The sequence below is a fragment of the Dicentrarchus labrax genome, unplaced genomic scaffold (genome assembly GCF_905237075.1).
Source record: "Dicentrarchus labrax unplaced genomic scaffold, dlabrax2021, whole genome shotgun sequence".
Classification (NCBI taxonomy): domain Eukaryota; kingdom Metazoa; phylum Chordata; class Actinopteri; family Moronidae; genus Dicentrarchus; species Dicentrarchus labrax.
The window spans coordinates 20154004-20171683 of NW_026136719.1; positions in this window are offsets into that span (position 1 = coordinate 20154004).

The following is a 17680-nucleotide window of genomic DNA, read 5'->3' on the forward strand; positions in this document are numbered from 1 at the left end:
GCGGGATGTCTGTAACGCGAGAGGGATTCAGGCGCCACGTTGCAAGCTGACGCTCAAACTTACTCAGCATGGGTCAGTCTGAGGAGCGAAAATACGAGTGGTACGAAATTGTTACAGCTCTACAACCTGCAGAGCTACTTCAGTATCATGGTCGTGTTCCCACTCGCACCAACATGCACCACCCGTCATGAAAAATGGGGCTGCATGTGAATGTGTCGAGCGTACAGGTATGTGTAGGATACAAAAATAGTGTTCAAAACCCCATGTCCTTAATTATGCACTGTCACCCACAAATATGTAACCCTGTAGGGTCTTGTTTCTGCCACAGTTTGTAATATAACAGACTCAACCATCAACAGGAGACCCTGAATATCTGTGTACATGTTCAGTCATTATGTGTTTGAGGCAGTGCTGTGACCAAGAAGTCTTTTAGACAAAAGTCATTGTTTAAAAATGGGCCTTTTTGACTAAATGAAGTATATAGCCTACTATATAGTGGCTGAACACAAGCAGTTTGATCACTCCTCATTCTAAGAGTGTGTGAGTTATTTTCTTTGATACAGAATACTAGATGCAAAATATTTAGGGTTTTGAGGCCTATAGTTGGTTCCACAGAAGTTGCTATCTTGTAGTGCTTCATATAGGCACTGTAGGAAAATTATTAATAGGGACACGAGACAGAGAGTCAGAAAAGTGGGTGGGTTATGCTTATTATTTTTATTCCTTGATGGATGATGTTGGTCTATATGTTTTGGGAGAGCAGGGGACGATTCAAACTGTTCAAATCACCTTGCTTGTAAAAGCCACATGTAGTTTATTAGTACCATAGAATGAGAGCACACACAGTTTCCACTATTTCTCCTGCACACCAGCAAGCACTGTAATTTACCAACGGTAATTAACAATGTGTTTGGATACTTACGATGTCTCCACCATGTCTGGCCATACAACTTGAGAATTTGCTGATGACAGTAGACAACTTTTTTTACAACACGAAACAACTTTATCTGATCTAATTCAGATTTATTTGTATTATTTTGAAGTCTGGATGTGGGGGTGAAAATAAAATATTGTGGTTGATGCTCAAGTCATGCACCAATAAAGCTGGAAAAAGTTTGTTCATTTAGTGGCAATGAAAGCATTTATTTAGCAACTCTTTGATAGACAGAGAGTGGCTGGAATATTCACTATTTTGTTATGTTTGCCATACATATATTGTTGTGAAATACTGGGGGAAGGCTACTGCTTTATTGCAGTAAGTCAGAGGGAGGGTCCAAAGAAAATATTTGCCTCATAACACTGGAGAGGGTCTTACGAAGCATGGTGCAAATTCTTTTTCCTAACTTTTTTCTAAAGTTTTGGATTCCCTTGCAATATTTTTTGCATCCCCCCGATCAGCATAGGGACGGTTAGTGTGTTGGTCTAGTTCAGTTAAAAACACTGCCATTTTAGTAAGTAAGTGAACTTTTATTTAAGAAAGTAAACTTTTTTAAAACAGCAGTTCCAGAGTGCTTCACAGTTACTAAAAGTGCATACTGGTAATAGTACAGCATTGTAACAGCAAAAACAGATACTCAACAATAAAAACAATATAATAAACAATACATAATGCTCTGTACTGTCATGAGCGTTTATTGCTCATGACAGTATACAGCCACTAACTGTGAGCACAGCTGCTCTGCCCGGCTGTGCCGGTTGGAACTGTGGCTGTGGATGTGGTTATTGCTTGGACTATGGCTGCGTTTATGGTTGAATCTATAATGCTATGGATATGTCTACAGTAGCTGTGCTGTGACTATTTTATACTGCTCCTACTAACGTTAGCCAAGAAAGCATCATTAGAACCACTGGTGGTTCTGTCAGATATGACAAATGTGTTTCCTATTGAACTCCACAAGAGGATACAGTAGCTTTATTAATGCTCAGCCAGCATAGCCATATTAACTCACTGTACACAAACAAACAACCCCTGCATGGAGTCAAGTGTTACACCCCTTAAAAACTAATGATCACAGGAATAATAATTCCAATGCACAGCCATGGCTACACACACAATCAGTGACAATAACAGCCACAAAGCTATGTCATGGTGCTGTGGTTATGACCAGGGGCAGCCTGATAATACTGTATCATAATGCAGGCCAGCTCTGTGGATCAGAGGGAATGTAAAGCGTATTGCTAGGTAATGCAAAACATTGTTATGTAACACAAAACTTATTGTGAGGCGATGGCAATTCCATAAGATCTTGCTTTTTTTAATATATATTTTTTTCAGTTTCAGCCCCCCTCCTCACTCCAGTCCTTTTTATACTGTACCCTAATTTAGTTTATTTACTATTATGCAAAGGAGACATGTAATCATCACCCAGATGTCCTCCTAAATTTCAAGGATGTCCAAGACTGGTTTCAACTATGATGGAGAAAGAACTTTACTTAACAACTTAACGTCACAGTACTCAACAAACACTAAAATGATCATCAATAAAATCAGGTTACTCCAATTAAAACAGCAAAATATTAATAAAATAATTACATATTAGGGTTGCAGAATTAATCTAAATTATATTGAAATCGCAATATGGCCAAATGCAATAATCAAATCGCAGAAACTGCAATTTTTAGTCAGTTAAGGTAAAACGTGTGACTAAACAACATTATAAAAAGGTAATGTAGTTCTGAAGAGATGCCTTGGCCCTACAAATCTTGTTCTCCAGATGTAAGAAAACATTTGTTTGGTATAGAATCCAATAAATTTCACATCATAATCTGAATCGCTTTTTATGTGAAAATTACCTTTGTGATGCAAAAATGATTCCCACACTAATCATGAATCTCATCACAATGGCAATATAGTTTTTTTACCATGTCATCCCTGTTACATACAACTAATAGTTATGATAAGCTTCCTCAGCCTTTATTAACCCTCTTAATTCAAGAAGTTACCTGTTTTGTCATGTGCCAAGTTAACTTATTCCAGTTCCTGCCATTGCAGAGCCTAAAGGAGCAATGTCGGTATCAGGGGTGCAGAGATCCGATACCCTGTATCAATAGCAGCTTTATTGATCTTATAAACTGGATCTGCTAGTGTTCAGGATGTGATGTTTAACATTAAATACAGTTTCTCTGTCAATGTCAATGTGCTGTCCATTTATTCTTTCTGCCTCTGTGGGCTGCAGGATCAGTTGTTAGTTCTGTTAGACAGCAATGTTTGGCCTCATCTTACCTTTATATATGAAGATAATGACTTCCATGCAGCAATGTAAAGAAATTTAAAATTTTGAAAAAAGACAGCACTGATATCAGATTGTACTTGGTATTAGTGACTAGCCGGAGTTGAGGTCAGGAGAGGAAACATTTGGTTCGGTGCATTCTGATATTAAAGCAGAAGTCAGCAACACTATCTCTAGTCTGTCTTTCTGCCCCAGTGGATGTAAAGAGAAAAGTCAATGTGTTAGTGTGAGAGTGTGAAGGTGACCCGGTTTTGTAACTTCATGCGTGCGACATAATGTTTTGAGAAAGACATAAAGAGTTTGCATGGGGAGGGGGTTGCGATCATATCTACATGAAGAAGACTAGAAGAATCACATTACACAGACACATCTCATACTGCTATAATATGGAAGAGCAGACTCTGTACCCTGGAAACAACTTGCTGACACTGCCATGCCTAATCCTCCTTCGTGGGCAGGAGAAACATGTACTTTGCCATTCATCAGTAGCATAATAAGCCAGCACATGGCACTTTGCTGTTTTGCATAAATAGTACACCCCAGTTTATGATTATAAAGGGGCCCTCGGGCTAACTAGCCTCTTTATTCAATTAATGAATAGTTCATGTATTTAAATTAGTCCTGCCTGGTCAATTTGAATCAGTGTGTTGTGTAGACATGAAGAAATACAAATGTGTTTTTTTCCAGTAAGACACATATCTGAAATTTACTGAAAAATGTAAAAATCAACATAAATGTATAGTAAACTAAAATACTTCATTGTTACTTTATTGGTATTAGACATATTAGATATACAAGAAGAAGAGTACATTATCTGTTAACAATATCATAGATTTTTAAGCTTCGGCCATGGTGCTTCACTCACTTGAATGAAAATATATAGCATTTTATTCTCTCAATCCCAGATGATAGTGGATGTTTTTCGAGGTATGGTCTACATGTGGAAGTTTATTGAGAAGCTAATATGAAACAATAGCAGCATGGTTGATCAACTGCATGCATTAACACACTGGAGAGAGATTGTAGATGGGAAGAGTGGCTTTCAACATGAATATTTCACTCAGGAATAGAAAGGGGAGGGGGCTGCAGCTACAGGGGTGTTCAGTTAACCATGAGATTATACACACTGCAGAAGGCATTTGGTTAATGTAATTAAGAAAACCCTATGGTGGGAGACACGGAGCATTAGTGTCCAGGATATACAGTTCTGTTGTGGCCTCTTCCTGCCCCACGCTCACAGCCACAGACTGATTTTATCTGATACAGGATATAATAATTATTTTTTGTATGCAAAGAAAGCTTTTGTTAGTTTATACATAAACATTTTATCTGAACATATGAATATCTAACTGCTTATTATAAATAACTGAAATCCTCAATGGATTTTTGGAAGTGAATTTCACTATTACAACAAAGCTTCTTTTTTTTTAACCTTTTACTGGTTTGTTTAGTTGATGTAAACTTGAGAGTGCTTTGCTCTGTGGTGTCAGTCAGCTGCAGCTTATGGCAAAAAAAGACTACGTGGGTTAATCTTCCTGTTTTGCTTCAAGCTGCCCCATTGCATATTTGAACCAAAAAGCAGAAAAGAAAACAATTTAAACTTATAAAATTGTTTTATTGTTTAATGAGAAGCCTCATAGTTGATGAGAATTGTGCAGAAAATAAGGACATTTTCATCTTTTCTGAAATGTACACATACCCAAAGAAGTCCTGTTCGCTTAATAATATTGGAATTCAAGCAGAGCTGCAACGATAAGTCAATTTTTTCATGCAAAACCACCCCCAAAAATGTTGGTTCCAGCTTCTTAAATGTGAGGATTTGTTACTTTTTGCAATTATATATGATAGTAAACATATGATGGGGTTTTGTACTGCTATGGTAGGTTATAACAATGGCATTTTTCACTGACATTTTATAAAGCAAATGATTAATTGAGAAAATATCTCAGATTAATCAATAATGTAAATAATTGTTAGTTGCAGCCCTAAATTAAAGAGAGAGAATGTATAAAACACGCCTAAAATGTACCTTAGGTGCTTCGATAAAAGCATAAGAAACATTTCCCTCTGGTTGTTGAATACAAGATGGTAACAGTAGAGTCGAAAAAGCAGAGATCACTGACTGACCAACAACCAATGAAGCTTCAATCAGTTAGAACTGTGTGGTGATTTAACCAGAGGAAGCCTACCTACTGTAAATAATCATGTAGGAGAGATAATTTATTGTTGTGATCTTTGAACCTACAATGTTATTATTTCTTAATTTACTCCTCTTGTCTATTTTCTTCAGGCACCACAATTCCATCAAAGTTCCTCCTTTTTTTAAACAAATTGTTATTGCAGTTGGGCTTTGGGTGTGTTCAGTGCCATGCTGTTTGTGGGATTTCCCAGTGCTGTTGGTAATTAATGAGTTCTGTGTCACCTTTTCTACAACAGTTTCCTGTCAGGTTTTAGTTTGGTGGAGGAGCTGAAGTAGAATATTGATTTGAGTGAACAATAAAAGGGAATATAGAGTCTCGCATCACACAATTACGCTCTACAATTCCCCTCTCCCTTGTGAATTTTCATAGTTATAATAACTCACCGCCCCTACTATTCTGGTTAGATTAATAAACTTCTCATTGCTGCCACATAGGAGAAAAGAAACCTTTGCTCTGTTTAATGACAACTGTAAAGTGGAGGCAATCATGGGATGCCTCCCATGACATTTCCTCGGGTCCTGTCCGCTCCACTTATCTTAGACAAATGGCCGTGCCAGGCCACTATCGAGATGAAGCGTTTTCCCCGAGTCATTACGTCTGTCACTGGGGCCATTTCCATATTGAAAAATCTGAAACAATAAACGACGCCTGAGCCTTTAATAACTGTGAAGGAATCATATTTGGAAAATTGCATTGAAGCAATAACCTTTTCTCCCTGTAATTAGATGACAGAGAGGTCCTGGTTTTAATTAAGTCAGCAATTTATAGTCGCACAGCCATACCTCAGCGTGCTGATTAGTATAGGAGGGATCACAGAACAGCGTTGCCTCAATTTGAACAGATTTGATCTAGTAATTACTGTGTTATATGGCAAAGGCCGCAGCAAGTCTCAGACTCAAGACTCTGTCGATGCAGTGCTCCGTGAAGCATGGCCCTTCCCATCGTTACTCGAGCTGCAAATATGTGGCGAGCAAGTGTCTGTCTGAATAGGTCTTCAAAGGGGGTCATCAACAGAGGACATAATGTTTGAGGAGGGATATTAAGGTGGAATTGTGAATGTGATGCCCCATGTGTGTGTGTGTGTGTGTGTGTTAGTAGGAAATTTGTTTAGGTGCAGCCTCATTTTATGCTGCATCTTAATTGATCCCATTGGTCACTGTTAAACGTTAACATTTGCACGAGAGGGCACAGCAGTTAAGGATGCTGTTTTAGTGCTGTGTTAATAAACATGGCAATTTACTGTCAATTTATGTCCTGACAGGTCGTAATGAAGACCATGAAAAGAAGATTAGCTGGAGCTGTTATAGCGGACCGTCTGGGGACCGTCATCATGAGACTGTGGGGACCAGTGCTTGTTGTGTGAGTTGGCACCCTCTGGCTTTCTGTATCCATCCACATTATTGACATTAATGGTCCAGTTTTGGGAGAGAATGGTAAATTCGTGTTCTCTCTTTTGGGATTGTGACATTTATCACATTATACAGACATGCATCTATAGGCGATTAGAACAATAGCACATGGCAGCCCCCTTGACACATCATTAGTGACATCAAACAGATGCTTGTGATCTGTGCTGCTAATTTCATTAGCTTCTCCGGCTAAGCATAACAGTGTTACTGTGTGGTAAAGGCCTGTGTTGTATGTAAGTGCAAAACTTTTAGAGAGATTTTATGGTTTCCTTGTTTGCTTTTTGTGCTCCTTTGCCTTTTAATTTTGTGGTTTACAACAGGCATCCTTAAGGGGGAATAAGGCACACAATCCTGTCCGGCAACAGACTCAAAGATTTAACAATACTCTGACGCATTATGACATATTGGGGGGAGTAGTATGTCTTTAAAACTGAAATTGTGCACACACCTGATAGAAATCAGAACAACATTGCATATTGGCTCATCTGAGACAATCTAAGAAATGCAAATCCCAGAGGCTTAATGGAAGAATGGGGTTAATTAATCCTGGAGGACATCTCAGAATAAGAAGAGGGGCCCCCTAGATATTCCCTCGATAAAGGTCATATTTCACAACAAGAGAACAACGCATGTGTTGCCCCTCTGAGGACTTCTCATCGGCTATCTCAAAACATCTAATTTGATCTCCTTCCTTCAATCAGCATAACTACATTGCCTGAGAACCAACCCCTGGAACACACTGAGACATTAAGTGCTAATACTAAACGCTGTCCCCAGGCCTTGAATCATCCATAGATCTGTGACAAAGTGCCCTCAGAGGCCACGGAGTCTGGTGCTAAATGTCCCCCTCTGGCTAAACATCATTTGAGTGCTGACGCTGGATGCTAAAGACTGTCTCTAGGCCTTGGCTGTGTGACTGTGGCCTGTGATTAATGGGTCATCATTTGGGTGACATTTTCCTCTGGTACAACGTTCTAGTCAGTTGTGATTACAATACTTTCTTTACACCTTCTCTGCACTGTGGCATGTTTGAGGGAAACTATGCTCAAGTGTGTGTATGGGCCACAAACACCATTTCCAGCCTTTGTGTTGCTTCCTGCGGGGGTTATTCAGTGGCAGAGGACACTCTTGTACAGCCACAAAGATCCTAATACTATGTGATGTGTAGAGGTTTCTCGCCATAGTCTAATGACCCTAATTCTTCTCAGAGCACTGAATCAAGAGGAGGATCGAGAGTATCTATTGGCAAATATAGAATATAGTATCCATAGGTATGTTTTCATTGGTGTATAATAACCTGAAACTAAGAATTGTTGCATTTCGTTACCCTAGAATGACCTGTTTTTATCTACAGTGAGCAGGTCCTCTTCTACAGAGGCCATCATGTTGAACCGCCATGTTTCTACAGTAGCCCAGAACAGACAAACCAAACACCGGCTGAAGATAGGGCCTTCCATGTTTTTTGTGGGTTTTGTGGCCTCCATATTTCTTCACAGCTAGATGCCACTAAATCCTACACACGTCCTTTTTAAACATGTTCTTCCTCACTGTTATTGAAAACACCGGCAAACTCTTTCTCCATATCATCTGACTTGGTTCCCCACTCCTCCATCTAGCAGATCGGGTGGTGGAGCGATTTTGGCTGCAGAAAGAGTGTCTCCCCTGGGCTGCAGCGCGGCTCCTGTCCCCTTCTCTCCCTGCAGCTGGAGCTACGAGAGCCAGATGCTACGTAGCTCCACCACCCTCTGTCCCCCCTCTCTTTCTTCCAGGAGGATGGTGCCCAGAGAGGAGGATGACAAACGCCTCTGCCTCCTCTTACTGACGGATTTGGACGACCTGACTCCAGCCCCGCACTGTTCCAACCGCCAGCACAAGATGTTGACTTAATGGAAGGGGGTTGGCTGTGGATTGGCCCATATGCGTTTGTATTGGGAAAATATGGCAGGGCGGTGTGTCTGTGTATCTGTGTATTCAATAGGATTGTGTGTGTCTGTGTGTGTATCTTCACCTAGCCCAGACTGCCTACATCCATCATGCCATGGCACTCTGGCAGAGAGTGGGACTCAGACAGCTTCACTAACACACGGTCAGTTAAATTGCCTGTTAAATTGTCCTGGTCCGCAGCTATCTTAGGTGTAGATAAAAACACTGCACTTAAAGCATGCACTTAAAGGCAGAAATTGTCAAGTAAATGCCAGCCTCCCTCCATGCATAGAGAGAAAGAGAGAGAGAGAGAGAGAGACAGAGATCCTCTAAGGGAAACACATTTCCATTACAAGACAAAATTTTGCGGCACACACACACACACACACACACACACACACACACACACACGTATTGTAGATGACACAACTGTTTGCTTACTTAAGAGTTATTTCTTAAGCTAAAATTTCAATAATCTTTATATTTTTATCAAATTGTGCAGTTTATACTAGATATTATGACCTACAGGATATTACAGTATCTGTTCAAAGGTCTAAAACACTTTGGAAGATGAACAAAAATAACCAGGAAGCCAATATATTGGCCACGTGAGCTCCAGGCCCACCTGATCAATCGGCTAAATTATGCATGAGCAGCAAAACCGTAATGCCTCTTCATCAACCATCACTGTGCTCCCTTAATGATTAAAACAGTGGTCTCAATCCAATACATTTGACATTTCTCTCCATGCAACCAGATGGAAAATTAAGTCTCATTTTTTTAACATTACTGGGATATTATGGATAATTGCCTGCATCCTACTTGTGGACCCAGAGCAGAAAGCTTTAGAGAGCAGCTCTCCTGTAACCAGTGATGTGTTCTCTGGTCAGTGTTAATCTGAAGGAAAACTGCTACAAATAAGAAACATGCATTTGTAATCTAAATATAAGATCTTCAACCAAGCTCACATGAAGTTTGGAGATGTTTTATAAGATTGGTAAACTGACTAAAACTGAGCAGTCTGTGTGATGAAATTGTACTTAAATCACACTTTATGCTCTAAAATGTTTGATAGGTTTTGCTTTGGGTCTGGATTTGACTCAAAACTCAAAATGGCAACCTTTGTGTGTATTCAAATTAATTTTTAAAGACTAATAGTTATTCATTATTTACACTAGTTATATATTAATGCTTTCTAAAATTATTTTATTATTTCATGGATCATGAGAAATATGATTCATGCACCTACCTAGTGGGTGATAACGTGACATTGAAATGTTAAATATAAATAGTTAAATAGTCACACTGACACACACTGGTCTGTTATTTTTGTATTATGCTTAAAATAATCACAAAAGATTCATAAAAACTGTAAATAGGAAGGACAGTACTTATTCTTTAACATAGTCTATCAATAATTTGGATTTAATTACAGAATGTGTCAGTGTTATGAGAGGTACTTTCTATTTGATGTACCTGGGAATTAAAAACATACATTAACTGCATCAATGAACAATATGTGTCAGCAGCCATTAAGAAAATGTATTCATTTACCAGCTCCACAGTAACAGAGAAAACCTGATCTAATCAAAGGAGTAGTGATACTACTTATAAAGTTACATTGTTTTCACACCTTGTTCGTCATGATTTATGGTGCCAAACACACATAAACATAACTTACAAATGGAGAAAAAAAAGTATGTTTTCATTTAATTCTGTGATCTAATTAGTGCCAGAACTCATAGCATAGGCAGTAGATTCAAACAGTGAAAGCAATCATTCAGCAAAATGACTACCTGAATACAAACAGTGCCTGGTCACTTTCGTTCAGCAGAGTGCAAATTAACCCAGCAGCATGTTTCGATATTAAACTCTTCAACACCATCCACTAAGAGTTTTGTGGATCTCTAGTTGGGCGCTAGGGGGCAGAAAAGCTCCACAAGTGGCGAGGATGGAGGCCGGTGTGGCTGCCAGAGGAACTGCTGCAGCAAACAGGCCAAGTTTTCTACTATCTGTTATCATTTGAACATGGGTTTATAAGATTAAGCTTCAGGTTAGCATTAAGAGCTTCTGATATAGTTGTTTGGAGCTTGCTTTGAATGTTCTTCCTATAATTACCTGCTAATGAAAGCATGGCCCGCCCTATAAGCACATTAGGACCTCCTGTATGTCTCTGCATCATAAATGTATAAGGACTATTTTATCTTAAGTAGCTGATATGCTTGTAGTAGAAAAAGGAGATCGATGATGCAGTCTTCTCATTGCAGTGTTTTACTTTAGGTCCACATGACAACATTCTCCCTCCCTCTGTCGTTTATAAGGCTGCCTCTCCCAGGTCTGAATTTTGACTCGTTTTCAGGTCTGCCATTTGTTAAGGGAGATGTGACGAGGTCGAGAAGCCAAAGTGCAACCTTCTTGTAGGCCCTCTCCAGTGGTGGCAGAGCAGGCAGGGTACTTTGCGGGGGATTTTGGCTAAACGTCTGCCCATCTGCTTGCCCATCTGAACAGGGGCAAATCTTAACTTTCACAACGCAACTTATGGAGGTAGTCTCTTAGTGCGTGGGAGCGTGCGTAAAAGGGGGATGATCGGGGACTGACTGAAGCCAATGTGATTAATATTCATAGTCACACATGACACGGTTTTTATTGCCTTTTGGTAACGTGGTATGTGTGATTTAACGTGAGGCTGTTAGTAGGCTCACCAGGATAAGCTAGAGGCTGCTGTGGTGATATTCCAGGTGCACTTTTACGCACAACATATAGGAAAATAATGCCATAAATCCACCTTTTTGCAGGTTTAGATTAATAATGGAGGTTATTTGCTGCCTCATTATTATTGAGGAATGTTGGTACCAAGTCTGAAACCTGTCTTTAAGGTTAGATCTTTCATGTGCGGTCAATTTATTATATAACTTGTGTTCAAGAGACTTTCCCTCATTTGTAATTTCATTTCTAAATCGTCCTGACAGCTTGGATTGAGAATTATTACCTAAAATAGAAAAAAAGTTAAGAATATTTTTAATTTAAAATCCAAACCCGGATCCTTCAAATGGACCGATATGTAATGCGTGTTGCCAACTTGAGCGTGCGCGTTCAGCCGCACTCCTGTGCGTGCGTGCGTGCGTGCGTGTACTGATGATAATGTTGAGTCCCCGTCCTGTTTGGACCCTCAGATGTCGGGTTACAGTGCGCAGGCATCACACTAATGCAGGGTGACCGGGGGCTGTCTCCTGCGACGAAACCCCAAAGCTGTCCTCAAATCAATGCATGTCAAATAAATATGAAAACAAACACCCAGACCGCCGCGACTCCCCTCAGTAAATGGGAATGCCCTTCTGATCTCAAATGAGGGGTTAAATACTGTGTTGGATACTGGAAAGTATAATCTCACCTAACCCGACTGTACCTGCCCTGTGTGTAATGGAAGGAATACAGTTTACTCCCCTTTTAGAGTTTGATATAAACATATGTTTTATATTATTTCCACCTGGTTACGTAAGAAAATCATTGTTTTGTGTAGATGATTGTATCCTGTTTATATCTCGTGTTGTGATGCATCATGTTTAATATGTTTTAATAGAATATTACGTCCATGCGTAAACGACTGTGTGCGTCTTGGTTTGTGAGCTCCCCTATTTTTTTTTCCTTTTCTTTTTTTTTGCACTAACGCAGGAGGAGGGTTGCATCTGTTAGGGTCCAATGTTAGTCTTAATTACTGGCCTTCATGTTCTCCATGGCCCTCAACCGTCTTTAATTAAAACCTTGATTATGGGGGAGGAGGTCTCGGGCAAGACTATTACCAGATGGGTTTCCAGCAATAATAATAAAGACTTTATCCGCTGCCGCTGCTGCTGCTGCCTGTGTGCCATAAAGCGCAGAGCTCGCTGCCCGTCCATATCAAAGCACAGCGAGCAGAAAGAGGCTGTTAATTACGCCGGTAATTACTTGTCTAATTACGGTTCGTTTGTGATTAGATTTAGAAACGTTTCGTGGTCCATACAGAGGCTTTCTGTAGCCAGTATGTAGGATTAACACTGTATGGGCTGAAATGTAGTGTGTATCCACAGCGGGGTGCTGCTGAATAACCGGCCTATAAGGGATGGAGTGAATAAGATCAATAGTGAAGCACTGACCCGAAACTTATCTTTATTTTTCTCAGAGAAGTGCTCAATAATCTGTATGCTCAAGGTACAACAAAGTGCCTTCTGACTAAGTCACAAACATGTTGTCAAACACAGATTTCACTGCTTTCCTTTCTCGCCTTTTTGTCTGCGTTATATTCAGCGCGTTATTTCTAACCATTGCCTTCAGAGTCTAGGTTCCAAAGCTTTCTCAAAAGTAGCGAAGAGGTCAGCTTATGTCACATTTTAACGACGAGCTTTTTCGTGACCTTTGTAATCCTCTGGATCCCCATCTAACTCATATTTTCGGTGTTAAAAGGGAGAGGGAAAAAAAAGTCAAATCAATAATGCATCCTGACATCTTCTGCGGACTTGCATATTAACGATTTAAGATTCGCCACATTATGAATATATCTTGCCAATGGTCTGAAAGTCATTATGAGTGCGCACAGGCAGGCTGCCGCTTTTATATTCAAGACAGGGAAACTTGCAAATAACAATCAGTTCAATTATCCTCAAAATATTTACTGCAGGATAGGATTTGTCATCCAGACACAGAGAAGGAGGGAATGGACGAGAAGTGATTTCTTGCTGCACTATGTGCGTCCATTTTCCAGACGGTTTGTCGTCGTTATTGCCTGATTTAGTGTGTGTTGTTTTACATAGCCCAGTTATCTGTGTGAGTTGTGCCCCTGCATCCATTTATACGTATCACACAGATCTGCGTTGAGTTTGTCACATTTGCTGTTTTGTGTTCTGTCTCCTCTCTTGCTTGGAGCTATAGGCTTGTTGGTATAAGGTCCCACTGGTCTGTGCTTGTTTATTTTGGCATTTTTAATATATTTTTTTGGCACTTTTGCGCAAATCTATCTATCTATCTATCTATCTATCTATCTATCTATCTATCTATCTATCTATCTATCTATCCGTCTATATGTCTATATGTCTATCTGTCTGTCTCACCCCCTAGGTGCTACAGTATGTGGCCATGTGTACAGCGGTGCCGACTGTGTATAATTACCTCTCCTTCTTGGATCCCCTCTCGTTGCTCCTCTGCAGCAGGTGCTCCGGCCTCTCTGACCCTGCACAGAAACGTACCAGAGGCCAGGTGATGACATTAGTGAAATGATGTCTATTTTTACGCGCGCATCCCGCCCTCTCCATCAGGAGAGAAAGGAGCGGGTCCTAATGAGATCTTTACAAATGCCATCGCATCACCTGCCACTCACTGCGTTTGTTGAATCGTGGTGAGGTGAGACTCTGCGCAGAGTAATGAATTGTTTCCATCATCTGGTGGAGGTGACATCCGGAACACTCCCTTTTTAGGCTGACGTGCTAGGCTATAATTATAATTTTAATTAATATTCATCATAGCGAGTAAAGCGTTTCATTGTAAACGAGGCTGTGGGGAAACGACTCCTGCATTAGTTGTTGTTTACAGTGTGATGTCCATTATTTTTCGTCTGTCAAAATTCAAAATTTTGTCCTCAGATCCCCCAGCTCATTTGAACACAACGTTTGCCAAGCTTATTTATTTATCCTCGGGGAGAAAAACATGCTGCTTCCAGTCATTCTGAGTCAGCTGATTACACAGAGAGCATCATTATGAGCACACAGAAGCCAGAAAGTAAGGGCAGATCGTCACGGGTCTTCCACAGCTGTTTACAATGTAAGATCATCAAATAAATCAAATATATATTATCAAATGAATACAAACGGGTAGAAAACCCCTGCTTTTTAAAGCAGCGATGTTTTAGTTACAGCCCAGCATCAGCTCTGCCCTGGGGATTATGTATCATGACCATAACTACCATACCGTGTGTTGGCTATATCGCACATCATGAATTACACAGAAGAATGCACAACCTCAGCGCTCAACGTTATTCACAAAAAAAATCAGCCGGATCACAGCCCTGATGGGGAAACCCTTCCAGTGAAGACCACTGCAAAGGTTGTGACAGGAGAGGAAAGGCGCACATCTGAACATTGACACCTGAGAAATAAGTGGAACATTGGAGCAAGACAAATATTAAGTAGTCTACTGATTCACAGCACAGCACACCTCACGCTGCGTAGAATACATTAATAATGGTGTTAAATCTTGAATGTTAATACGACTTATTTCATCTTTTGAGTCTGGCTTTAAGTTGAAAATATACTCTATAATGTGCTCATTACATAACAAGTCAGCATAAAGAGACACCTATTAATTCCAATGTAAGGCAGATCTTTGATTTATTGGCCACTTAACGGGTGATTTGTAAAAAATCTGGTAAAATATAAAAAGATGTGCTCTGAAAAAGAGCTTTTCACAGATTCTGACTGAACTGAACACATGTCAATTTTCCTTTAATTATTTCTTAGTCAACTTCAGTCTAATTGCTCGTTGAAAGTAACAACACAAAGTCCAAGGTCGAGTCGGTCTGTTGACTACAAATCATAGGTGTTATATAGATACAATCCTTTTTGGTGGTGCTGAATTCAGGCCAACACCCTTTAGCTGATGCGCAATTTACCTCGCCGTGCGTAATTAACTGCGTCGCCGCCAGACCCCGGTATGTGTAACACTTTATTTTGAACGGTGCAATACGTTTCCGTTAAACGTTATTAAAGCGCGGGGAGTGACGAGCTCTCATTTGTCTTGTCAGGACATCTGACAACCTCGTTAGCTCCCATTTTCCCCTGTCAGCTCACAGCGCGACACGGACACTGACTTCAGCCACTCCTGGCAAGCGAGTGATAAATGCGCCTACTCAGCCCTGCGCAAAACAGCAGCATTATTGTTGCCAGCACGAAGCATCAGAATCAATCACAGGCAAGTCTGCGTGGCAGGTGTCAGTCTTACGTTTTTTTTTTTAATCCAGCCCACTGTCAATCTTTAATCTAATTTAAAGGGTCATAGATTTGGGGCATAATATCCCCTCGTTTGGACTTTCTCTCTCCAATCTGACTCGGCACACTGACCATGTGCACCACCGCCGATGTAGCCCGCATTTAGCGCTGCTCAGTAGCAGATTAGAGGTGTCGCAAATGGAATTGTTATGAATATTTGTGAGCAAATGGAGGATCTTGTTATTTTGAAAAAAAAAAAAAAAAAAAGAATGGGAGAAGAACACTTAATGGCATTGGATCTTTCCGCTTGCTGCACTTTCAGATGCAATTGTAGATCGAAGTCAGACTTGTCACGTTGAGCCAAAGTGAATTCCTAACATCCAGGACGTGCCTGTCTACTCCGGACAAATTGCATCCAATCACCCCGGGGGAATTCGGCTAATGTCTCGATCCAGGGCCGGGGAGCATGGAGAGAAAACAAATCAAACTCTGCACACAGAGCGTGTAGGGCTTATTAAAACATTTCACACAGGGGGAGAGAGAGAGATAGAGAGAGAGAGAGAAAGCGAGAGAGAGACGAGGGGTCTGTGCATGTGTGTGCAGTGTGTGGGGGGGTAATTAAGCTATATTATCTTTGGACACTGTATCTTAAATTGAAAATATCAGAGGACCATTCTAAACATCTCTGCATACTACATGCCTGCTGTTTGAGTGGCAGAGTCAGCAGGAACAGGCCTAAATATTCTACCCACTCCATGCCAGATCAGGTCCAGATTGTACCCTTTTGGTTTTCTTTGCAGTTTTTACACTAATAGCAAGTTGTTTTTTGTCGCGAAAAAACTTGTGTGCAAGTGTGCACTTCAAAGTCCTTAACTTTCTGCATATAACAAAGTTTCAATCAAACTGAGGGCCAATTTCACAGCCAGTTTAAACTTGAAGTTCAGATCTAACTTACCTCCTCGTCTCCATTGCAATTAATCCTAATTTAGATGGATGAAAGGCAACCCCTTTGAACGCAGCACCAACTCTGCGTGCACCCTCTGCTTTCTGGTAACGTGGTCGGTCCCCTGGACATTTTTCTCTGTCTGCTACAGCGGCAGTAAACAATAAGCTCATGAGGCGTAGTCTATGGTAGCATAATGTTCTGCATGGCTAGAGAGGGGAGGTCGATCATTACACAATTTGTTTCAAATTTGATCAGTCAGAGGCAAGCAAGAGATTGGCATATCCCTGGAAAGCTCGCACAGAGCTCCCTATAGGTTTTGAGACCTTCTCCGTGATCTAAGTTTTAGACATGTTCGTCCACGCAGGCCTGTCCACACAGCCACACCAACATGTAACTGTAAATAATATCAGATATTGAACTTAGCATATGTATTAGCAGTGAATTTTGGCGGTTACTTGCAAATACAGGCAAATAGTAAAAAAAAAAATAGTATTGGAGTTGCCAAATAGTTTCCATATATATGAAAAATGAGACACAACTGACAACGTAGTTTAGTGTGCGTGTGTGTGTGTGTGTGTGTGTGTGTGTGTGTGAGAGAGAGAGAGAGAGAGAGAGAGTGAGAGAGAGAGACACAGAGAGGGGGTGGCGTTGTGCGGCAGCGTGGTGACGGCAGAGGGAAAACCGGCTGGACAGATTTGCGTTTACGCCTGATCTGCTTCTGGAGAGCGGGGCTGTGTGGGAAGGGAAAGGGAGCACCTGGCTCGACCGCTGTATCCCATCTCGTTTTATTGACAGCCTGATAAGCAGGGACCAAGCCGTGCGGTTTCCAGCGCGCATGTCGAGCACCCTGCTGCGTTGCACAGTATCAAGGCCTCTTAATGGCTGTTCCTCCAAATAATGGCCCAAACACAGCCAGTCCTGACTGGCCCGTACCTGCGCTGCCCCGGTCTCTTCCTGAGAGACAAGCGGCGGCGCGGTTGCCCATTTACTCACCAGTCTTGTTCAAATTGACACAAAC